The sequence below is a fragment of the Macaca thibetana genome, chromosome 5 (genome assembly GCF_024542745.1).
Source record: "Macaca thibetana thibetana isolate TM-01 chromosome 5, ASM2454274v1, whole genome shotgun sequence".
In the NCBI taxonomy this organism is placed as follows: Eukaryota; Metazoa; Chordata; class Mammalia; order Primates; family Cercopithecidae; genus Macaca; species Macaca thibetana.
Genome location: NC_065582.1, coordinates 151,463,288 through 151,489,498, shown reverse-complemented (window position 1 = coordinate 151,489,498; position 26,211 = coordinate 151,463,288).

Genomic DNA, 26,211 nt, shown 5'->3' with positions numbered 1-26,211 from the left:
CGCGATATCGGCTCACTACAAGCTCTGCCTCCTGGGTTCACGCCATTCTCCTGCCTCCGCCTCCTGAGTTAGCTGGGACTAAAGGCCCCCACCACCACGCCCGTCTTAACTTTTTTGTATTTTAAGTAGAGAGAGGGTTTCACCGTGTTAGCCAGGGTGGTCTCCAACTCCTGACCTCATGATCCACCTGCCTCGGCCTCCCACTCCCAAAGTGCTGGGATTACAGGCGTGAGCCACCGCGCCCGGCCTGATGTTTCTCTTTCTTGTAATGTGTTGGCATTAGAAAGAGGATGGAAATATTTTCTCTTCCATTATTTTTAAGACTTTATTTAAAATCAGATTAATTCTTCCCCAAAATATAGTAGCAAAAGCAACGGGGAATATAATTTTTTTAATAAAAAGTATATTTTGCCAGGCGCGGTGGCTCAAGCCTGTAATCCCAGCACTTTGGGAGGCCGAGACGGGCGGATCACAAGGTCAGGAGATCGAGACCATTCTGGCTAACCAGGTGAAACCCCGTCTCTACTAAAAAATACAAAAAACTAGCCGGGCGAGGTGGCGGGCACCTGTAGTCCCAGCTACTCGGGAGGCTGAGGCAGGAGAATGGCGTTCACCCGGGAGGCGGAGCTTGCAGTGAGCTGAGATCCGGCCACTGCGCTCCAGCCTGGGCGACAGAACAAGACTCCGTCTCAAAAAAAAAAAAAAAAAAAGATATTTTATTTCTTGAATAGATAGAGTACTATAAACACATTTGGTCTTATGTCATGTTTTATAAGCAACATCATTCAATAAATTTCTCCATTGCATCTATAAATACAAAGTTGCTCATTTCAACATTAATATAATTTGATGTCAACATGTATAAAATCTGTAGCTATAATAATCTCAACATTTATACACTCTGAAATAATATAGTTACCATTCTTCTTTTATTCCCAATATTTGCTATTTATGTCTTCTTTTCCAATCAGATAGTTAGCTCAATATTTTTAAATCTTTTCAAAACGTAGCCTAAAATATCATTTTCATGTTCTCTAAATTGTATTTATATTTTAGTATAACTTTTTCAGCCTTGTCTTTATTATTTATATCTTATTTGAATTAATTTATATTTTCTAGACTATAAAGTAGGAGTTTATTTACTTTTTAAATTTATTTTTCCCAATATTAGAATTTAAAGCTTTAATGTTTTATTTAAACACAATTTTATCCCTAATTTTTGACATGCTGAATTTTTATTACAATTCATTTGAATTTTTAGACAATTCAATTCAAATTATTACGATTTATTTCATCTATATTCTAATTTTGTTTCTGATTTAGCCTTTGACCTAATAACTATTTAGAAGCATGCAGTTTAATTCCCAAACATTTGGGTGGTTTCTGGGCTTCCTCATTTTATTGTCTTCCATCTTCATTGCATTGTGGTAAAAAAAAAATCAGTCTGTAACATTTTATACTGCATTAATTTATCAAAATTTGTTGCCCAAACATATGATTTAAATCAGTAAAATTATCACATGTTCTAAAAAATGTGTGTCTTAGAGTCAATAATAATCCTCTGTAAACCATTAATACGATTTATTCAGGGAAGTTGATAGTTGGTTCATATCTCTTAGGACCTACTAATTTTTGGATCTACTTTTCTAATCAGTTACTCTTAATGGTTTACTGTATTTTCCAATTATAAAGTTGTAGTTATTCCATGAATATTAAGCATTATACATTTGTGTATGGTATTTGTTCCTGAAGAATTATCAATTTATTATCATAAAGTTGGGTGTCCACAGCAGCACTTCATTGTGAAAGGAAAGTTGTATATATCAGGTGGGCACAAGTAGACCCTGAAGGCACAAATAAGTTGTATGAAGAAGTGGGTCAAATGCCCATCGTCCCTACTTTTGCCACACTGCCTTTTCTCTCTCAGCCTGCAACTATGACTTCATGGGGAGCTGTTCTATGATCAATACTTGATTGAGGAAAGAACACTTGGATATGGTTTACAGATGGTTCGACATCAAATCCTGGCACCACCCAGAAATGGACAATTGTGGAAAAACACCCCTTTCTGGGAGAACCTTGAAGGATAATGGTGAAGGAAAATTATCTTAGTGGGCAGAATTTTGAACGGTGCACCTGGTTGTTCATTGTGCTTTGAAAGAGAAATGTTCAAACTTGCAATTATGTACTGATTCATGGGATTAAAAACAATTGTTGGATGGATAACAGGACTTGGAAGGAACACAGTTGAAAAAAAAAAAGATGATGAGAAAATCTGGGAAGAGGTATGTGGATAGACTTCTTTAAATGCAAAGAAAAAAATAAATATATCTGTGTCTCATATGAATGCTCAAAAAACGTGACCTCAGCAGAGTGCGTTTCTAATAAAGTGGATAGACTGACTTGTTCTATGGATTCCAGTCAACCTCTTTCCAAGCCACCTTTGTCACCATCCAATGGGCTCATGAACAAAGTGGCCATAATGGTGGGGTAGAGGTTATATATGGGATCAGTAACGTGGACTTCTGCTCAACAAGACCAACCTAGCTATGATTACTGCTCAGTGGCCACTCTGCCAGCAGCAGAGAACAATGTTGAGTCCCTAATACCACACCATTCCCTGAGGTAATCAGCCAGCTACATGGTTGCAGGTTGATTATATTGGACTCCTTTCACAATGAAAGAGGTGGTGTCTGGTACTTACCATAATAGATACTTATTCTGGATATGAATTTACCTCTCCTGCACACAATGCTTCTGCCTAAACTATAATTCACACATACATTTATAATATGTCTATGAACAGTCATGGTATTCCACACAGCACTGCTTCTGATTAAGGAAATCGGTTTACAGCAAAAACGGTAGCAATGGGCCTAGGCTCATGAAATTCACGGTCTTACAAAGTTTCTTGCCATCATGCAGCAGGTGGTTTGACAGTGTGGTGGAATCGCCTTTGAAGACACTGTTATAGTTCCAGCTACATATACCTTGTAGAGCTACAGCAAGGTTCGCTAGGGTGCTGTATTTGCTATCAATCAGTGCTCAGTATTTGGTGCTATTTCTCCCATAGCCAAGATTCACAGGACCAGGAATCAAAGCATTCAAATGGGAGCAGCATCACTCATCATTACCCCTACTGATCCATTGGCAAAATTTTTGTTTCTGTTCCTATGGTCTTATACTCTGCTGGATTACAGATCTTAGTTCCAAAGGAAGGAATGTTTTCATCAGGAGATACAGCAATGATTTTTACTAAGTGTAAAATTATAACTGCCATTAGACCACTTTGGTCTCCCTCACCTCTGAATCAACAGGTAAAGAAGGAAGTTAATACGCTGGTTGGGTGACTGATGCTGACTACCAATGGGAAATTTGGACTGCTACCCCACAGTAAAGGTGAAAAAGGCTATGTCTGGAATACAAAACGTTCTCTATGTTGCCTTTTAAGATTACTGGGCCCTGTGCTTAAACAAAAAACAAAACCAACCAAACAAACAACAACAACAAAAAAAACCCTACAACAATCTAATTCAGGCAGAATGGCTAATGGCCAAATCCTTCAGGAATCAAAGCTTGAGTCACCCCACCAGATAAAAAATCGTGAGCAGCTGAGATGCTTCCTGTAGGTGAAGGGAATGCTGAAATCACTACTGGAAGAAAGTAGTTATAAGTACCAGCTATGAACATGTGACCAGTTACAGAAGAAAGAACTGTAATTACTTCCTTATTTCCTCCTTATTTTGTTATGAATGCTTGTGTTTAACATCTATTGTGTTCTTCTCTCTCTTCTTATTATGTAGCATAAGAGGTATTGACTTGTATCATAGTATTAACTATTGTTAATTTTCCTAGTATTTAAGTTATAGTATGACTATATATATATTGATAGTATTTAAGTTTTGGGATATCAAGGAGAAAAGTAAACATCATCCAAGAACTTCACATTCTCCTCTGGGAATGGTTTAGTGCATTTTAAGTTGTACACAGGAGAGTTGTATCAGATTAGGGAGAAGTGTGACCTTTTTATTGTCTTTATTTGGAGATGATGTATGATTTAAGATGTGTATGGGTGCAAATTTAACAAGAAGTAGACTTGCAATGCTCTATTTTATGTGTAATTTCCTGAGCCATAGGGTAAGCAGATATTTGGCCAAATAGTCTGGGTGTTTTTGTGAGAGATTAACATTTAAGTTATTGAAATTTGGGTAAAATAGATTGTCCTCTATTCGTGTGGGTGGGCCTCATCTAGTCAGTCGAAGGCCTGAATATACCAAAAACACTGGCCTCTTCTGAGCAAAAGAGAACTATCCAACAGGCTACCTATGGTTCTTCCTGGTTGTATAACAAACTGCCTTGCGATTCAAAATGGAGGACAGGCGCTCCTCATTCCCCTGCTGCTGGCCTTCTGACTGCCCAGCAGTATTGGCTTTCCTTCGCTGCTGGCTGCTTGGCCTTTGGTTGGAAGGGCAGCATTGGCTCCCTTGACGCTGCTGGCCCAAAATGTAGATTTTGGACTTGCCATAACTTGAACAAACTCCCTAAATAAATGTTACACACACACACACACACACACACACACACACACACACTCTCACACATGCACACAAACCCTATTAGTTCTGTTTCTCTGGAAAATCCTGACAAATACAAACATATTTTCCATTGCTGATAGAAGCGTATTATATTTTCCAATTATGCATGTGAGAAGTTGTAATTGATCTATGTATATTCATGTTTGCTACATATTTTTGTTGAATTATCCATTTATTATTAATATCCCTTATTACATCTTGTAATATTCTTTATCTACCTTATCTAACACTGATACAGGCACTGTAGTCATATTATTTCTATCGATTATGCTTCACAACTTTTTCAACCACTATTTCAGCTTATCTGAGACTTCTTGAGCAAATAAGACTCTGTAATAGCATGTAATTGTATTTTTAATCTATTCAGACATTCACAACCCTCAAATTGGAATATTTAGTCTAATAACATTTTGTATCATTATCAATATAGTTAGATTCTGGTGTAACCTTTTATTATTTAAGTTTTGGTCTCTGTTTTATTCCTGTTGCAACATTCCTGCCTTCTTTTATAATAAAGCAGTTTTTGAATATAATTTAAATTAGTCCACTGACTTTTAAGATATTCCTGCTTGCATCATTTATCTTTTCCTAAATTTTTAGATAATTGACATAGGGATCACAATACACATTTTCAACTCCATACAATTTATCAAGAGTTAATAATTTAACATTTTGCATAAAATGTACAACTATTGGATAAAACAGCTTTTTATTTACATATTATATATTTTATTTCTACATTATATATTTTATTTATTATAATAGCTTCCACTTTTTATGTTTTAGTTGTCATATGTATCATGCATATCTACATTATGAACCAGTTAAATAGTAAATTATATTCAAATAAATAAAGAGAAAAATTTTTTTTTAATATTAACCCACATATTTACTATTATTGATGCTCTTCTTTTCTTCCTATCAGAGTATCTATCTGGTATCATTTCCCCTTAACCTGAAAAGATTTATTTTTTATGTGGTACAGTTCCAGAATGCTCTGAAAGTATATTAATTTACCTTTATTCTTGATAGAAGTTTTTATATAATGTGTGTGTGTGTATATATATATACAATATGTATATATATATATAAAATCTATTCTTTTTGTTGGTTATTGTTTCTATGTCAAATTATTGGCCCCTCAATGTAAAGTGTCATTTTTTAATGTGTGTTTCAATACTTTTCTTTTCCTTTTTCTTGTATCTTTGAATAACTGTGATGTGTTTAGATGTGATATTCTTCCTGTTTTTCATACGCAGTAGTCACTGAGCTTTTTAAGCTTCTAAATCTATATCTTTCAACAAATTTGGAAAATGTTGGACCATTATTTCTTAAAATATTTTCTGTTCTAACATTTCTTAATTCTAATTAGCTAGATTCTGGAATATTCACACTTTATATGTGTTTGTGTGTACATGTATAAATATATATGTATGTTGTATGTATATGTGTCACAAGTCATGCTGTAGTACTTATTTTGCAACCTTTTTGTTCTTTATATTGTACTGATTAATTTCCAATGATTTATCTTCAAGTCCACTGATTATTCTTTCATCTTTCTGTTGTTAATTCCATCCAGCTGAATTTTTCATTTACCATTATTTTTTAGTTCTAGAATTTCCCTTTTTTGGTTTCTGTGTCTCTGCTGATACTTTCAATCTTTTCATTCCTTCATAGTAGGTTTTCCTTTACATTCTTGAGCATAGTTATAATGGCTGCTTTAAAATGCTTGGCAGATAATTCTGTCATTTGGGGTTTCCTGGGGGTATGTCTCTGTTAATTTCCTCTTCATTATAAAAATGGGTGATATTTTCTCATTTCACTATATTCTAAAAAATTATTTTGTATTCTTCATCTCATAAATTACATAGATACTCTGGATTCTGTTATATAGTAATGAAGGGTATTGATTTTGTTTTTTGTATGCACTAAAGTTGGCTAACCACAAACTGCAAATTTTGACTACTGCATGGTCATTAATATCTGAAACTTCAGTTCATATTATTAGCTTTAGCTGGACTCCTTGGAATACTCTTCATGTGCAAGCATGTTTCAGACATCAGCTATCAGCCAAAGATTTGGTCAGAGTTTTCACACTGAATTTCAAGTTCTTTATTCTTAATTCATCTTTTCCAACATACCTTCTTTTATTTTCCAGTGGCTTCAGTTACATGAACTCTGTCCTCTAGTTCAAGTCTGTAGTACTGTGAGTTCTGTACTGGTTTCTATACGACAGTGACCAATAAATGTAATATTACCAGTATCAATTATTTCTTACTGAATTAATATATTCGCTTTAAACATCTTATCTTAGATGAAGATATTTTTTTCTTCCTGCAGTGAGTTGTATTTTGTAGTCAGGAAGCAAATGTAAATACCCTTGGCAACTGATTATTTATTAAGAATATTTGCAACCCGTTCTCAATAAAAAAAATAAAGATGAAGTTAATTCTTTTGACAAATAAAATTTCACTACACTTCTTCTATATTACTCCTCTATGAACTTTACCTTTTCATTTGCCTTTCATAAAATTCTACTGGCGTAACTCTTATTAGACACAAAACAAGTATCTACCTATTAGTAAAGCTTTCCCTTTACTGTCTTTTCATGAGCACTCTTGCTAACTGCTCTTCAAAATATGTTATAGATGTAATCTTTTGAAATTTTTACAGCTAATCAGTTACATGCTAATAGTATAAGTGATAATAAAAGCTTATATTAATCTCTTCATGCAGCAAAATATATGGTTGGAAATCAAGGCTATTTTTGGGTGGATTAATTCATTAGATATGTCAGCTGATATGTATTAACAGTGACCTGTGAAACAGCATGGTAAGCTCTGGAATCAAATGTTTAAGTGAATTTTAAATTAATGAAAATGAATGCCAAGGAAAATGTATGTAGGATATCAACACAAATTAAACTAAAGGGAATGCATATTTCATGAGAATATACAATTATGAAATATAGAATTTTGCATTACATAGTAGGCAGCAATGACTTTGCAGATTTTTTCAAGTGTTCAGTTTCTTTCAACAGCAGTGAGGAAGACACAGAAAAACAAAAATGTTGTGTAAGCACTACCGTACAAGTTGTGCGGTCTTGACAAAATCACCTAAAATATTTGAAACTCAGTTTCTTTAGAAAATATGAAAATAAATATGCCTACCCTGCAGATTGCTCTAAGGATTAGTGTTAATTTACATGCATAGATATACCATGTCTGTGAACTTAGTCTATATTTGGCATGCATTTTCATACCATGGAGTGTAACTTTACAAAGTATCATGCCCTCAACATGTACCATGTCCTTATTAAATCTAACAAGAAACAGTCAAATAAATTATATTCGTTCCATATATATCTGACCACTTTGCTTAATTAATGAGTAAAGGAATGATGGAAAATGACCAGTTCGAACTTATTTATATTTGAGTGCCTCAGCTATTAAAGGAGTCATACGTTGTATTTTTTTCTAAGTAGCATTTCTGCATGTTGGAATAGGAAGATTTAAAAGGAAGTTGCCATAAGTGACCAATTTCCTTTTGGACAGATTTAGGTGGCCAAACTTCAATAAGAAAGAATAAGGCCCACAAGCAAAGAGAAAACAAAAAGAGAGAGAGATACAGAATTCCAGTAACATCTGACAGGATGGTTCTAGTTTTCCCTGTGTCCCAGGAGCATCATTGGAATGTATTTAGTTGTTTATTTTACCCTTTTTTTCACCCCATGTGTAATAAAGAATTTTTCTCCAAACTGTGAATGTTAATAATCAGCGAAAGTAGGATATAGAAAGAGGATGTATGCTCAAACATAATCACTCTTCTGAATGAATCAAGAACACATGTGCATACACACACACACACACACACACACACAAACACGTTCATTTTCCCCCAGTGTAGGTATTCTGAAACATAATATGATTTCCTCATATGAGGGTATGCATGAGAAAAACAGATGTTAGATTCTTCCCTGCTAAGTTCAAAACATGTAAATCCCAAAGCATTAGTTATTTCTGCAGGGTTTTGTTTTAGTTTTGGTTTTGCTTCCCAATTATTTGGCATATTATACTAGTTTATTTTTTAAAATTTCACATATGCTAATAATGAAACCACTCAAGTTTAGGAATAATCTGTCTTCTCCATTATTTCTCTAGACCATAGAACAATGCCTGAGGAGAGTAATATTTCAACACGTGTTACTACACACATAGTTAAATGTATCAATATTTGAATAGACAGTGTTGGAGAAGTTGTAGGAGCATCTAGAACTAGATTATATGGTCTTTGGTTGTCTTTCCTATTCCCAGAGTGTTTGAACAAATGTTTCAGAATTGTCTTCCTAGAATAACCTCAAAGCTAGCAAGTTTATGGTTGTCTCAGATTCTGCCAGTAAGTGGTTCTGTAGGTGTTAGCAGTTATTCATTATCCTAAGACAAGCAATCCTCAAAGGGTGAAGCATGTTGGTAATCTCTCTTCCTTTATGGCCATGGAACCTGGTATATAACATGAAACCTCAATGATAACATTTAGAGACTCTCCCAGGAAAGCATTACTTTCCAGCTAAAAGAATTACAGGCATGTTAGTAAGCTGCAGCTTATCAATGATTGATTTTCACTGAGTGATGTTTTATAAATATTCCTTGAGCTACCTGTCATGGGTTACATATGCATGCTAACTTTATTTTCTTCTCATATACCTTGAGCTACCTGTCATGGGTTACCTATGCATGCTAACTTTATTTTCTTCTCATCTTGAGTTTTAAAACTGTACCTATATTGTTTAATTTTTATTATGTAAACACTGCATACATGTAACAAAAACATGCAAGATTCCTCAGCCTACCAACATAATTCACTAATTTGGTAAAACAGGCTACATAAGTAAAAATTAAATATGGATTTTACGTGCATGAAATTATCTTATGCCTAATACCCCCATTAAGTAGAGAATATGCAGGATTTCCATTATATAATCCCAACTTCTATGTATTAGTGTGTCATTCACTTGATGCATTCTTCAATTCTGAACTAATTTTGAAACGTCAATCAAGTTTGTGAACTCTCTCCTGGTCATGAGGTTAAAACTGACCCACTTCTTATTGTCAGGCCCATATCTTTATTTTTTTTCTTCTTCTTAATTCCCGAATTTAAAAAATATACCTGCCTGTATGCAATACCTCCATTAATCCAATGAGGTAGATTATCATTTCTTTTATTACATACTACTAGAAATAAACAAGCTAAGAGAGTCTGCCTCTGAAATAAATATCTCAAGACTTAGACTTGTTCTTGAATATTGTGAAATATACTACATTTAGAAATTCTAATTAAATGACCTTTATTATATATTTTAAAATCATCTATCCTAAGGTAATGTGCAAGATTTTGGGCCTTCTTTCCTCCAAGGCCTCATGTCAAATTTACTTTAGTAGAGGAAGATATGTTAATCACAAATAATGATTTGGGGGCTTCCCAATGCATATAGAATTTTTTTTCCTATAAAATGCTATTCAGCCTCCAAAAATATACACATAGTAAGCCTTAATACTTATATTTATCCTGCCAGAATACCTGAGAATTCTTTGGATGGCTGGTCGCATTATGATAGTTCTTAGAAATTTCTCTTTTATGCACTCATTGGCCAGCATCAAAATTTCATGAAATCTGAATGTCCGAGTTGGCTGTAGATTTCTTTGGAGTAAGAATAAAGCAAAAGTGACGTGGAGCTGAAAAATGTATGAGTATGTGCTGTGTCTCAAGGAAAAGTTACAAATTAAAACAAATTCACTGAGCCAAATATATCTCTGAGCTCAGTTTATACTTGTTAAAAGGCAGTATTGCAATGTTCAGGATATTTTGTTTTACATTGTAGTGTTTGCTGCACTAAGATAGAGGTAGTATCCTTATCCTGTTATTTAGGGTGCTTATTCTGTTTGACACTTCATTTTCTGCCAGAATATCTGAATATTCTATAGTGAAGCATCAGCACTAAGTAGACTTTCTTCTAGAAACAACAATTGCCGGCATTACTTTTTACTCTCTTTTTACATTCAACTCCCAGCTGATGTCAGTGACTTTAGACCTCCTGTCCAGAAAAATAAATTCTGAATAAAGAGTAGCAATGGACTGGACAATTTTTCCTAATGAATAAATGGATTATAATAGTTACATTAAAAGCCCACTGACATACTTCCTGAAATAAGCACCATGTTCTTTGTGGATTATATGCTATCCTCAGCACTCTATTATTAACCCTCTCTAAGAAACCCACCAAATATTGTTGGAATATGGCTGACAGGAAAATTTGCTTATGTAAAAAGGGAAGAGATATTTAAAGATGCTAAGTCAAGGAAGTCTCTGAGCTTCACTTGTGTTTGTAAAATAACCTTTGTTTGGAATTAAATTAATTAAATAAATAAAAGATTTGTTTTCAAAGTCCCAGGCATGTTGCCTGCAATTAAATATAAATCTCAAAACATTTACATAAATTCAGTTATTTGCATATTACTATTAATAATTTTAGTGATATCTGAGTATTATTTATATTATTACAATCTTTATATTTTAAATCAGCTTACCTTTTTTCTCATGTAAACTATTTTCAGAAGGAAATTTCTATCATTACTGTAAAGTTAAATGCAAAGCCACTCACCCTTAATGAAAGATGTGTGTTTAAGTCAAGGCTCTTTTAACAATTCATGCCCTTAAAATTTAGTTGATTGGTGTATGAGTCAGCCACTCAGTTCCATGAGCCCGTAATTACACCTAAAGTGGAATTTTACACACATCAATATTTTCTTTTTGGGACACAACTCTTGGCTTGACACGGGGAGATGATGGAAACTAAATCACTACCCATGGAAGGCTACGTGATCATGAGACTTGAAATGAGTACTATCTATTTCATAACACAGAAAATTAGAGGTGCTAAGTAATTATTCATTGTTAAGGGGAAGTGGTATATATGATGTCAGGCTTGCTCAGGTTGGGAAAACGCAAGTGTTTTCATGAGAAGTTGGCTTTCATTCAGGTCATACTGTTTTTATATTGTTGCTTCTCTGTTAATTCCTGACTCCACAAATAATCTCTTCTCTAGCTACCGTGCTACAGAATGTACTGCTTTGCAGATGTTCTGCGTGATATGCTGCTGCAGGCTAGAAATGTGTTGCTTCTGCATCGTTGCCCCTAACAAAGCTTGCTTAGAAAGACAGGGAATTCTCCCTGCAGGTAAAGCTTTGTGGAGTACACCTCAGGCTTCACTTTGAAAGGATGGAGGAGTGAATCGAGGTAAAGATTGAAGTATCTAATGTCTAATCGTTTTTTGAATGGTTTATCACAATCACCAGTAACTTTGACAAAACCTAAGATTGGAAGACTGCAAAGTACAGGTTCTCAGGTTCCTCCTCCAGCAGTTGGATTCCCCCAGCAGACACCTTTTCCAGGTCAGAGCACACTGGTAGCTGAGTAATGTTTCTGGGTCTCCAATTTAATTGTTGTATTATTTATTTTGCTTAACCGACTTAGTTTTCTGTGTTTCTGGATAAATTGCGACTGACGTATATACAAAACTAGGAAATGCCCATCACAGAATTTTATTACTAGCTCCCTTCACAGTTCTCGAAGATGAGGAATGCTCCCTTACACAGATTCTCAGAATTGGTGGTGCTTGCTGTTTGGGTCTCCTGGTTCTGCTATCCCATGACTTCATCCAACCTGGGAGCATGGAGAAAGCTCACCAGATGTTTGCTCTATTAAGCCCAGATGCAGCAGTATCTTCACATTCTAATAAAATTGACATGGAGAGTACAGAGCTGTGCATAGGTATATAATTTATTTTCAAACTTTGTTATAAGTATGCAAAGTTCAAGTGGTACACAATCCATAGTCTATCTGTTTATACATAATAAACACAGAAAAAAAACATATATACCTCATGGTCTTGAAACATACCATGGATTATAATATTAAAATAATAAATGTAGTACAAAATCAGGAATTCGTATGAACTTTATTTTCTTTAAAGCCTCAGAAAGCAGAATTCTTATTTAAATAAGGGAAAATGACAGAGACATTATCATGCATTAATCCTATCCTCAGAAACAATCAGGAAAATTCATTGGTAAGAAAGCAGGGGCCAGGAGCAGTGGCTCACACTTGTAATCCCAGCACTTTGGGATGCCAGGGCAAGCAGATCACTTGAGGTCAGGAGTTCGAGTCCAGCCTGGCAAACATGGTGAAAACATGTACCTATGGAAAATACAAAAATTAGCCAGGCATGGTGGTGCACACCTGTAATCCCAGCTATTTGGGAGGCTGAGGCAGGAGAATCACTAGAACCTGAGAGATGGAGGGTGTAGTGAGCCAAGATCATGCCACTGCACTCTGTCTGAATGAAACTGAAGTACATCAACTTCAGTTTGCAAATAAATGAATAAAATAAAGCAGAGCTCCCTTTGATGGACTTTTAGCTGAGACATTTAAACTATATGTCCCATAGATTGTATATGGTTTATCTATCCAACAAGGTTCCTATAACAATAGTATAAAATAATGTGTTTCAAAAGGATTGTATATTTTACTTTAAGAATATTAATTAAAAAGTATCAATTAATATTTCTGGATCAGACATAGAGTCCAGAACCATAGTACCTTTAAAATACTAAGATTACTACTGGATTTTGTGTACACTGCCCTTCACTATCTCTCCCATGTGTCCCACCTCTCCTCCCTGCCCTCCACCCCTAAACACATACTGACTTCACTGTCTTAGCATCTCTTAGGTGAATCTTACGGTTTAGGCTCTGATACTAACGTTTTGTTTATTTATTTAGGAATTTTACAAGAATAGTTGATACCAAAGCTCTGAGTTGATAAAGAAGTGTGCGTTTTACCCACTATGCTTAATACATACATGCTTGGCTTTTTCGGATGTTAGGGTCCCCCATACCACTCCTAGACTCCACTGCAAACCCATTCCCAGTCTCCCTCCGTCATCACCTACGTGACTTCAAAGATGAATTTAAAAGAAAAGTGCCATCTACATTCGACCCCACTGTTGATCAAGAATAACTATTATTCACAGTTATTGGATAAAATGGAGATAAACCTGTGTAACAGGTTCGTATTATGACTGGGTCAGTTGTAAAGCTCCCTTTGTAAGCTGAAAAGTGGTCGTGTTTTGAGACAAATGCAAAATATTGCTTTTACCTCATTTTAACCAGGGAAGAAAAGTAATTTATTTCACAAGATAACGAATTGTCTTTACACTCATACTGCTACCTCCAATGACAGCAGAAAGTTCAAATTCATTGTTCATAGATGAAAGAAAAACTTGATGACTACAGAAAAATAAGGCAAAATTGAAAATCTATTCAACTAATGAATTCAAGCAGCTAAAATTGGTAATCATAGTTATTGACAAAACCTCATTTTAATAAACATCAAAGTCTTGGCTACTTCCTTTTGTTGTACTGGATATTATGCTGTGTATTTAACATTCTTGAAATTAGGAGTACATCAACTTCAGTTTGCAAATTATTTTGTTGTATAGCAAATTGTATGGTAATAGAATGAAATTATGGCCTATACTATAGATTGAACTATGTCCTTGTCCATAAATTCAGTGTAATTTAGAATTCCATTACATCTACATATTTCTGTGTGCCAAATCAGACTGCAAATTAGAAGATAATTATTTTAAAAATAGTTCATTAAATAATATTCTAAAATTTGTTGAATTCTGGTAAGATGATTATTGTGTAATTAGGTTAAATTTTTGACTTATTTTGAAAATGCATTTCAGTAATTCTGAATAATTTAACCTCTAAGAGTCTAATAGAGGTCAATGACACTTCGAAGAAAAAATAATGATGCCAGTTAGCAGAGTCTAGCTTTTCAGTATAGGCAAGCCATTCATCAGCAAACAGAAAGGGCAATGGTTAATTAAACCTTTAGCTTAGAAGACAGAAAACAAAAATTATTCACAATATTAATTTAGTCACCCAGGTAATCTCTTCAGGATTGGTAGTAAATTCTCAGTCAGTTACTCAAACAATGGGCACACCATTTTTTCAATGATTAAAATATAGATTAAATAAAACAACTTCCTGCTGTAGGATTCTAACTGGTAGCTTAGAATCAAAGAATTTTATGAAGAATAAAATGACTTGTCTATATTCAACTATTTTCTATCAGAAAGGCAAAAGTTGATGATGAAGGAAAAATAGAATAAGAAACTGCTGACTGCTGTCCACATTTACTCAAATGTAAAGAAGTAGGAGCTAGAAATGCAGGTATTCCCTTAAAAAATAAATTGAGGTTAATTATGTTTCTTTATAGGTTGAAATGAGTAGATTGGAGCAGAACCCATACATTAATTAAAAGCTCCGATTTTAGGCTCTTCCTCATTGTCGTATGAAAGCCATTGAGAAATCATGGGATTATAGAATTAGGATGATGTAACCTAGTGAGCAACCTTGTTCAAGCTTGTGATACTTTGAAGTTTCCCAAGTCCCTTACGATAGCATCCATCACTGTTCTTTTGTTGGATTCAACATCTACACTGAAGAACACAGTATATCTATAGTACTTATGTTTAGCAATTTCTACCTACAGGTGGTTTTGAAAAATTATTTGTCTAATTATACTTACCAATTTGTAGTTCCAGTTCTTCCACTGGAAAAAAAAATAGACTATTTTATAACTTGACAACAATAAGTTATAACATGAAATGGAAATTGTTGATTTCAGAAACAAATCAAATATCAAATAAAGTATTAGTAAAAAAAATTTTTCCAATTACATATACTCTGTAGATATGAGAATGCATAGGTTACAGTCTTTCTGGGCTAACATAGCTGATTTGGGGATGATGGAAACATTCTGTAATCTAATGCAAATACAGAGCAATGATTCTGCAATAGAAAAGCAAAATATTTTATAAAATATACAAGTTTTTATTAAATTAATACAAACAATTCTGGATAACTGAAAAGCCATCCACAATGAAGTGATGACATTTACAAGCATAGTGATGTGATGGAGATTTCAAACAAAAATGATTTGAATATAAACAGTGAATGAAGCCACTGAGAAAATGAGTAAAGATTTTAAAAATTTGGCAAAAATAAAAAAGATATAATTATACTGTAAAAATTGGTAGAATAAGTTGTTTAAATATTCCGCATGATTTATTCTGTATTATTTTTAAGATTCTACTTTATAGGGCGCGGTGGCTCACGTCTGTAATCTCAGCACTTTGGGAGGCCACCATGGGCAGATCATGAGGTCAGGAGTTCGAGACCAGCCTGGTCATTGTGGTGAAACCCTGTCTCCACTAAAAATATAAAAATTGGCTGGATGTGGTGGTGGGCACCAGTAATCCCAGCTACTTGGGAAGCTGGGGCAGGAGAATCATTTGAACCCAGGAGGCGAAAGTTGCAGTGAGCCAAGATCGTGCCACTGCACTCCTGCCTGGGTGACAGAGCGAGACTCCATCTCACAACAACAACAACAACAACAAAAGATTCTATTTTATAATTCAAAATATAGTTAGTATTTTGCTAATTTTTAAAGTTTCAGTTTGTTTCTAGATAAATTCTGAACTATTTTGTAAATCAAGCATTTTGAGATCACTCAGAAATAGTGATTTTTTTGTATAGACAGTATATACATTTTGTTAAATTAATTTTATACAGATAGGTATGCATAACACATTTTTAAATTTTTTGTAACTGAATCTCATTTTTCAGATTGTATTAGTGCTGCTATAAAGAACTTCCTGAGACATAACGAAAAGAGTTTTAAATTGACTCACATTTTCTCAGGGTTGGAGAACCCTCAGAAAACTTACAATCATGGCAGAGGGAGAAGCAAGCACGTCTTTCTTCACAGGGCAAGAGGAAGAGAAGTGCTAAGTAAAGTGGGAAAAGCCCCTTATAAAACCATTAGATCTCATGAGAACTCACTTACTATCATGAGAACAGCATGGGGGAACCACCCCCATGAGCTAATCACCTCCTACAAGGTTTCTCCCCCAACAAGTGGCGATTACAGTTTGAATTACAATTCAAGATGAGATTTGAGTGACGACACAGAGCCAGACCATATCACAGATAAATTTTATATTAAGTTCTAACATAATATTTAAAAGAAACTCTTGTTTCAAACCATGTAAAGCAATCTAAGTCTCATAATCTTAAGCACTGGGAGTTCATGAAGTAGAGTTTGAAAATGAATTAACAATATTTAATAATATATATCTGGCATAGTGTATTTAACACAACTTTTAGAGTAGTATATTTTTAAAGTATGTGTACCATTTACAAGGATGCAACACACACTTTTACTCGTGAAATAATTACACATTTTTCTCATTGGTCTATACGTAAATTCTGAAAACAGAAAATGAATCTTATAGTATTATTTTTTAGGACATTTGATATATATTACCAAATTACTTTCTAGTATAATTGCAAGTAAATACACAACAAATTGTGTTTTGTTGAGGTGTTGCACTGTCTATATTGTATAAGGATGTCTATAATTTTCACTCTTACATAAATTCTTTTAATCGCCACATTTCTTTTTGATGGGGAGGAGTAGGAAGACATTATCCTTTTTAAAATTGGTTTCGCTTTTATTTTTATTAAAGTTGTTTCTTACACAATTTATGGAAAATATATATTTATAAAGATATCATATATATTTATATTAATGCATACATATATGGATATATGCATGTCCATATATCATATGCAATATATATAAGATGAGTGTGTGTGTGTGTGGGCGCGCCTGTGTGTGTGCGTGTGTGTGTATGTAAAACTATAATACTGCACCTACATTAGAATGTAAGCTTCATAACAACAAGGAATTACCTCCTCATTGCTAAAATATAACTTCTTCCACATAGTTGGTGATTAAGAAATGCTTATTTAAATAATACAAAAGAAAAAGTAAGTTTGAGTAAGTCAGGAAGCTATTTTTTAAAAAATATAAATAAATAAAAGTCAACATGCTTATTAAGGATTCACACTAATAATACCAAAATAGACTTGGTGTGATTAGCAATATCCCTGTGATTAGCAATGTTCCTTAATCAAATGAGCTGATTGTCTATATATGTGATTTGTTAAATCACTGCCATCAAAAAAACTTGAAAACACTGTGTACGCCAAAGGCAGAAATCACAGTACAAACATTGCTACTTCAAATAGCATTTGAAGTTAGCACCACAGAAAAAAATAGAGGCAGAATTGCCACTTAGACTCACCAAGGTCTCTCGTATGCTTAACAAGGAGGATTAACTTATTTATAAGTACTATTGAATAATATAACTATTTTGCCACCTGAATAAAAGTTATTTGGCAAAAAATACAAAATGCATATTGCAGACCACACAACATAATCTGCAAGATAATATTCTGGATTATGGTGTCTAGAACAATACCCCCCATCTATGTGACTTACCCCAAATAGAGTTTTATAACCACTAACAAAACTCTATAATTGTTCATGGAAAATATGCATGAAAATTTCATTGATCAATAACCAAAATGAAATGCTTTAGGTACAATGCAATGTTGCATGCATTACTCTATTTGTGTAAGTGTATTTTAAAACAAGCCAATTGATTTTTGATATTATTGAAACTCCCTACATGAATTTATTCGATTATTATTATCTAGGTTTTTGAGCACACTAATTTTTAGATATAAATATACAGGAATAGTTCTTGAATTATTTTTTTCAACTTCAAGCTGTAAGCCCTGCGCTACACTACTAAGTAACAAGAAACAGTATTACTAAAGATGTATGTGTTAGTCCACTCTCACACTGCTATAAAGAACTTCCCTGAAACCAGGTAATTTATAAAAGAAGTAGGTTTAATTGACTCACAGGTCTGCATGGCTGGGGTGGCTTCAGGAAACTTACAATCATGGTGGAAGGGAAAGCAGACATCTTCTTCATAAGGCAGCAGGACAGAAAGAAGTGCAACCAAGAGAAATGCCAGATGCTGATAAACATCAGATCTTGTAGGAACTCACTCACTACCACGAGAATAGCATGGGAAAACCACATGATTCAATCATCTCCCAGGAGGTCCTTCCCTTGACACGTGGAGATTATGGGGATTACATTTTGGGATTCTATTTTGGTGGAGACACAGAGCCAAACCATATCCTTCCCCCCGTGAACCATTCCAAATCTAATGTCTTTTCACATTTCAAAACCAATCATGCCTGCCCAACAGTCCTCCAAAATTTTAAATCATTTTAGCATTAACACAAAAGTCTTCTCTCCAAAGTATCTTCTGAAAGAAGGCAAATCCCTTCTGCCTAGGAGCCTGTAAAATCAAAAGCAAGTTAGTTCCTTCCAAGATACAACGTGAGTATAGGCATTAAATAAATGTTCCCATTTCAAATGGGAAAAATTGACCCACATCAAGGGCTACAAGCCCCATGCAAGTCCGAAATCCAGTGGGGCAGTCATTAAATCTTAAAGCTCTAAAATGATCTCCTTGGACTCCATGCCTCACATTCAGGGCACACATGCAAGAGGCTGGTTCTCACAGCCTTGGGCAGCTGCCTCCCGGGCTGGTGATAAGTGTCTGTGGCTTTTCCAGGCACATGGTGCAAGCTGTCAATGGACCTAACATTCTGTGGTGTGGAGGACGCTGGTCCTCTTCTGACAGGTCCATTAGGAAATATCCCAGTGGAGACTCTCTGTGAGGGCTCCAACCCCACATTTCCCTTCTGCACTGTCCTAGCAGAGATTCTCCATGAGGGGTCTGCCCATGCAGCAGACTTCTGCCTGCCTTGTGTCCATACATCCTCTGAAATCTAGGTGGAGGTTACTGAACCTCAATTCTTGACTTCTGTGCATCCACAGACCCAACACCATGTGGAAGCTGCCAAGGCTTGGGGCTTGCACCCTCTGAATTCATAGTCTGAGCTGTGCTTGACCCCTTTTTGCCATGACTGGAGCTGAAGCGGCTGGGACAGAAGCCCCCATGTCCTGAGGCTCCACAGAGCATCAGGACCCTAGGTCCAGCCCACAAAACCAGTTATCCTACTAGGCTTCCAGGCCTGATGAGAGAGGGCACTACCAAGAGCTCTGAAATTCCCTGGAGACATTTTCCTCATTGTCTTGGTAATAAACACGCAGCTCCTTGTTATTTATGCAAATTTCTGCAACTGGTTTGAATATCTCAACAGAAAATAGTTTTTCTTTTCTACCACATGATGGGCTGCAAATTTTCCAAACTTCTATGCTCTGCTTCCCTTGTAAACATAAGTTCCAATTTCAAACCATCTCTTTGTGAATGCATAAAACTGAATGCTTTCAGAATAATTGAGGTCACATCTTGAATGCTTTGCTGCTTAAAAATGTCTTCCACCAGATACCCTAAATCATCTCTCTCCAACTCAAGGTTCCATAGAGCTCTAGAGGAGGGGAAAAATGCCACCAGGTTCTTTGCTAAAGCATGGTATGAGTGACCTTTACTCCAGTTCCCAATAAATTCCTCATCTCCACTTGAGACCACCTCAGTCTGAACGTCATTGTTCGAATCACTATCAGCATTTCGGTCAAAATCACTCAACAAGTCTCTAGAAAGTTCCAAACTTTTCCACATTTTTCTGTCTTCTTCTGAACCCTCCAAACTGTTCCTACATTTGCCTGTTACCAGTTTCAAAGTTGTTTCCACATTTTAGGGTATCTTTATAGCAGTACCCCAATATCTGCAGCACCAACTTACTGTATTAGTCTGTTCTCACCCTGCTATAAAGAACTTTCCTGAGACTTGGTAATTTATATATATATATATGGTTTGTTGGTTTGTTTGTTTGTTTGTTTTTTATTGAGTCTCACTGTCTCCCAGGCTGGAGTGCAGCGGCGTGATCTCGGCTCACTGCAAGCTCCATCTCCCAGGTTCATGCCATTCTCCTGCCTCAGGCTCCCTAGTAGCTGGGACTACAGGCACCTGCCACCATGCCCGGCTTATTTTTTACATTTTTAGTAGAAACGGGGTTTCACAGTGTTAGCCAGGATGGTCTCGATTTCCCGACCTCATGGTCCGCCAGCGGCGGCCTCCCAAAGTGCTGGGATTATAGGTGTGAGCCACCAAGCCCAGCCAGGAAACAAGTTTAATGGACTCACACTTCTACATGGCGGGAGGCCTCAGGAAACTTACAATCATGGCAGAAGAGGAAACGGGCACCTTATTCACAAGGAGGTAGGAGAGAAAGAAGTGCAAGCAGAGGAAATGCCAGACACTTATAAAACCATTAGATCCCATGAGAACTTACTCACTATCAGGAGAACTGCATGCGGGACCACCCCCATGATCCAATCATTTCTCAGGAGATTTCTTCTTGACAGGTGGGGATTATGGGGATTACAATTCAAGATGAGATTTGGGTGGGGACACAGAGCCAAACCATATCAATATAATTACACTGCTGTAATTATTGTACTTAACACAACTTTGGAAGATAAAAGTTTATAAGAATTTTCTATACCTTTGTGAAAATCTGTTACAATAATTCAAATCCATGGTTCAAAGTTTCTCTGAGAAATTGCTCTAAAATAGGTATCAGTTTTAAATATTTTATACATTGTTAACCATAGACATATATTGTTATATTTTCATATTTATATTAAGGAATCAATAAGTATTTATATAATTATTTCCTGTGATTTAATATAATTTCTCAAACAATCTAGGTTTGAACTATAAAAACAAAATAATAAAAAATTCAGGAGGAAATGATAGTTTGTTTTATGTAGTAAAGACATTGACTTAGGAGTCTTGGTGTTTCCAGCTCTGGCACTAGATAGCATCATGTGTTTGATCATTTTACTTATTTCACTTATACTCCCTGACCTAAGTATTCTCTCCTCTCTGAATCTGTGTCAGATGCATCGACTCAGAATTGATGGCTCCTTCTTTTGTAACACCCCTCAAAAGTTTATATGCTTTTTCTTGTACTTATCACATTGCCGTGAATATATTTGCTTGTGTGTGTTTCCTATATTAGATTTATACTTGAAGTTTCATTTATTATAGCTTTCACGGTATGCAGCACATTATCTAGCTCACAATAGGTCTGTTAGTAATACTTATTTGAATTAAATTTTACTGATAAAATGAATACTGAAGCTTTTTATGTTTAGCTTATAAGATTTCTATAACTGTGTAATTAAATCAAAATATCCAAAACATTGTGAAACATGATAGTCACCAATATACCTGTCCATCTTTCACTTTTTAAAATTCTGTTCATAACAATAAATGTTTCCAGAATATTAGCAACTTTACATGGGATTTGGGACATTGTTTTTTATAGTGCTCTATCTCATCAAGCTCAATTTAAGTATCCCTTTTTAACAATAGTGGTATCAAATATTGATCCCAAAGTATTTTGAAATATCGTATACTTCAATTCTTTATGAGATATCAAGACAGGTCCAGTATATTAAAAAAAAATGTCTGGTTTCACATGACATCTGACAGCTGTATCTACTAATTACTTTCCCAACTACTCATTAAAATTTCAAAGTCAAAAAAGTCAAAAAAGAAAACTGAACGTTTAAACATGTAAAGCCAAACTATACATACAATTATTGGAAAATCTCATTAAGATGATGAAAAAAGCCAATCAGAAAAAAGAAAAAAATGTGTACCACCTATAATTTGCCTCTCGGAGGAAGGAGTACAGTTTACCTATAGGTAGGTAGGTAAAAAGATATTTGGTCCCACCAGTCAGCACTACAAAATTTTCTTTGATAGAATACTATAGATAACAGTAGTCTAGAGAGTCCAATTAATAACAGAACACGAAAGCTGGTGGTGTTTCTTTGTTGATGGATGACCTGTTATTAGTAGACCAAGATAAGTGATCTAGGAAAAGGCAGAGGTGGGAATAACCCTATTATCCTAGAATGCTGTTTCACCAGAAGGCACTATAGTTCAAATGCCAGAAAACAAGCATGACCTTGTGAGTAGACTTTTATCTTGGTTCAAAACAAGGGCACTATTGAAAATCTACCAGTCTGATGGGGGAAAGAAGATAGAATGTACAAAATCATGAAGGTGACTTTTCAAAATGCACATACTTGCCCTCCACCCATTTATCTCATTTTAAGATACAACAATTTCCAACTTTTATTGTGCATAATAATCAATGAGGAGAATGCACGTAAAATTCAGATTTCCCTAATCCATATGCAGAATTTTATTTTCAGTCTGTGGTAGATTTCAGAATTATATTTATTTTAATTAAAATATTTATTGAGTACATACTTTGTCACAGAAACAAATCTGATCATTTCTTACCCTCAAGGAGCCTACATTCTAGTGGGAGGTAAGGCAGAATCTATAAGAAACAAAGAAAACAAATTATAAATTTATAAAAGTTAATAATGGTCATGAAATAAAAACAAAGACAGGATAACAGGGTAACATGGACCTGGGAAAGTCAGGGAGGCAAATGTTGCAATAAAAAACTTGATGTATAGGGTCAATCTCATTGGAAAGTATGGCATTTGAGCAATTTGAATACCCTCAAGTTACACAAATATAAGTAATCATAGAATACACTCTGAGGGCATTTTATTTTAACCAGGAAATTCTCAAAGACTCCCTTCGCTTCTTTCTTCCAACTTTTACCTACCTACCCCAGAACTCTGGGCATGTGATAATTACAAGATAAAGTGGACCATGAATATGAACTACAAAGGATAGATTAAAAGCTTATAATAAAACTGTTTATGTAGAGATTGAGAAGTTTTCAGAAAAATTTTCAAATCTGCAGTAAAAGATAATGTATAAAAATGAAACATGAATGAAAATGGACATACAAGTATAAATAAGTAGAGTTTAACTGAAGTAAAATAATTAGATGAAAGGTAACTCAACAATATAAATAAGCACTAGGAAGAATGTAAAATATTATTGACAAAATTAAAATAAGTGTACAGAAGAATTGAAGATTAATGTAGAAAGCAATGTTGAGACACATTCATAAACAACTGAAGAAAGAAAAAATGAAATGAATGTATGAAAAACATATATTGTATATATGATATATATGGCATTATATAATAGAGTTTTAAAAATCTATTATAATAGAGTTTTAAAAATCTATTATAATAGAGTTTTTAAAATCAAGACATTCTATGATCTTTTATTACATTTTTAAAAATGCAATAATGATATGTTTTTTAAAAAGCATGTATAATCTGGAAAATAATGAACATAAGTAAGGTGATAAATTTTCAAAAGAATTACCTCAAACTTATTTTTATTGATTGGTTAAAATAAATGACTTAGCTAAAGCAACTATGAGAAAATACTAACAAAGCAAACATAAGAAAGAATAAGAGACTTTGAAAATCAAGTGAAAAACACTGCAGCTAACATAAACTATATACACAGTGTTTGTTAAGTAAATAAACATAGAATATTATTAATTTCTACTAATAAGTAGAAAACTTCATGTGATGGTTAATACTGAGTATCAACTTGAATGAACTGAAGGATGCAAAGTATTGATCCTGGGTATGTCTGTGAGGGTGTTGCCAAAGGATATTATCATTTGAGTCAGTGGGCTGGGGAAGGCAGACTCACCCTTGATCTGGGTGGACACCATCTAATCGGCTCACAGTGAATATAAAACAGGCAGAAAATTGTGAAAAGACTAGACTGGCCTAGCTCAGGTCTAACTTACAATGGCTCCAGTGGATCGTCAGACTCATCCTGTGATCATTTCCCCAGTACCAGAATGCACAATTGGCATAGAAATACTTAGCAGCTGGCAGAACCCCCACATTGACTCCCTGAGTCGTAGAGTGAGAGCTATTATGGTGGAAAAGGCCAAATGGAAACCATTAGAGCTGCCTGTACCTAGAAAAACTGTAAATCAAAAACAATATTTCATCCCAGGAGGAATTTCAGAGATTAGTACCACCATCAAAGATGCACGGGTCATGATTTCTACCATATCCATGTTTAACTCTCCCATTTGGGCTATGCGGGAGACAGATGGATCTTCGAGAGTTACAGTGGATTACTGTAAGATTAACCAAGTGGTGACTCCAATTGAACCTGGTCTATCAGATATGGTTTTATTGCTTGAGCAAATTAACATATCTGCTGGTACCTGGTATGCAGTCATTGACTGGGCAAATGCCTTTTTCTCCATTTCTGCCCATAAGACCCACCAGAAGTAATTTGCCTTCAGCTGGAAAGATCAGCAATATATCTTTGCTCTCCTACGTCAGGAGTAGATCAACTCTCCAGCTTTGTGTCATAATCTTATTCAGAGAGACCTTGGTTGCTTTTTGCTTCTGCGAGATATCCCACTGGTCCATAACATTGAGGACATTATGCTGATTGGATCCAGTGAGCAAGGAGTGGCAAACACACTGGATTTATTGATGAGACATTTGTTGACCAGAGGATGCAAAATAAATCTGACTAAAATTCAGGGACTTTCTACCTCAGTAAAACGTCTAAGATTCCAGTGGTGTGGGGTCTGTCAAAGTATTCTTCCTAAGGTGAATAAGTTACTATATATGGCCCCTCTTACAGCCAAAAAAAGGAACAACACCTAGTGGGCCTATTTGGATTTTGGAGGCAGCACATTCTTCATTTGGGTGTGTTACTCTGGCACATTTATCAAGTGACCCAAAAGGCTATCAGTTTTGAGTGGGTTCAGAGCGGGAGAAGGCTCTTTAACAGTTCCAGGCTGCTGTGAAAGCTGCTCTACCACTTGGGCCATATGACCCAGCACACTCAATGGTGCTTTATGTGTCAGTGCAGACAGAAATGCTGTTTGAAGCCTCTGTCAGGCCTCCATAGGTTAATCACACTGGAGGTCTCTAGGATTTTTGAGTAAAGCCCTGCCATCTTCTGCAAGTAACAACTCGTCCTTTTGAGAGAGAGCACTTGGTCCATTACTGGGCTTTGGTATAAACTGAACGTTTGACTATGGGTCATCAAGTCACCAGGCAACCAGAAGGGCCTATCATTAACTTGGTGCTTTCTGACGCATCTAACCATAAAGTAGGTCATGCACAGCAACATTCTGTTATGAAATGGAAGTGGTATATATGTGACTGGGCTTGAGTAGGTCCTAAAGGCAAAAGTAAGTTACACTAGGAAGTGTTTCAAATGCCCATGGTCTCCACTCCTGTAACCCTGCCTTTTCTTCCCTAGCCTGTACCGACGGCATCATGGGGCGTTTTCTGTGATCAGTTGACAGAAGAAGAGAAGAGTAGGGCCTAGTACACAGACGGTTCTGCACCATAAGCAGGCACCACCTGAAAGTGGACAGCTGCACCATTACAGCCCCTTCCTAGGACATCCATGAAGGACAGCAGTGAAGAAATATCTTTCAAGTTGGCAGAACTTTGAGCAGTGCACCTAGTTGTGCACTTTGCATGGAAAGAGAAATGGCCAGATATGTGGCTATATACTGATTCATGGGATGCAGCCAATGGTTTGTCTAGATGGTCAGGGATTTGGAAGAAGCATGATTGAAAAATTGGTGACAAAGATATTTAGGGACGAAATATGTGGATGGACCTTTCTGAGTGGTAAAAA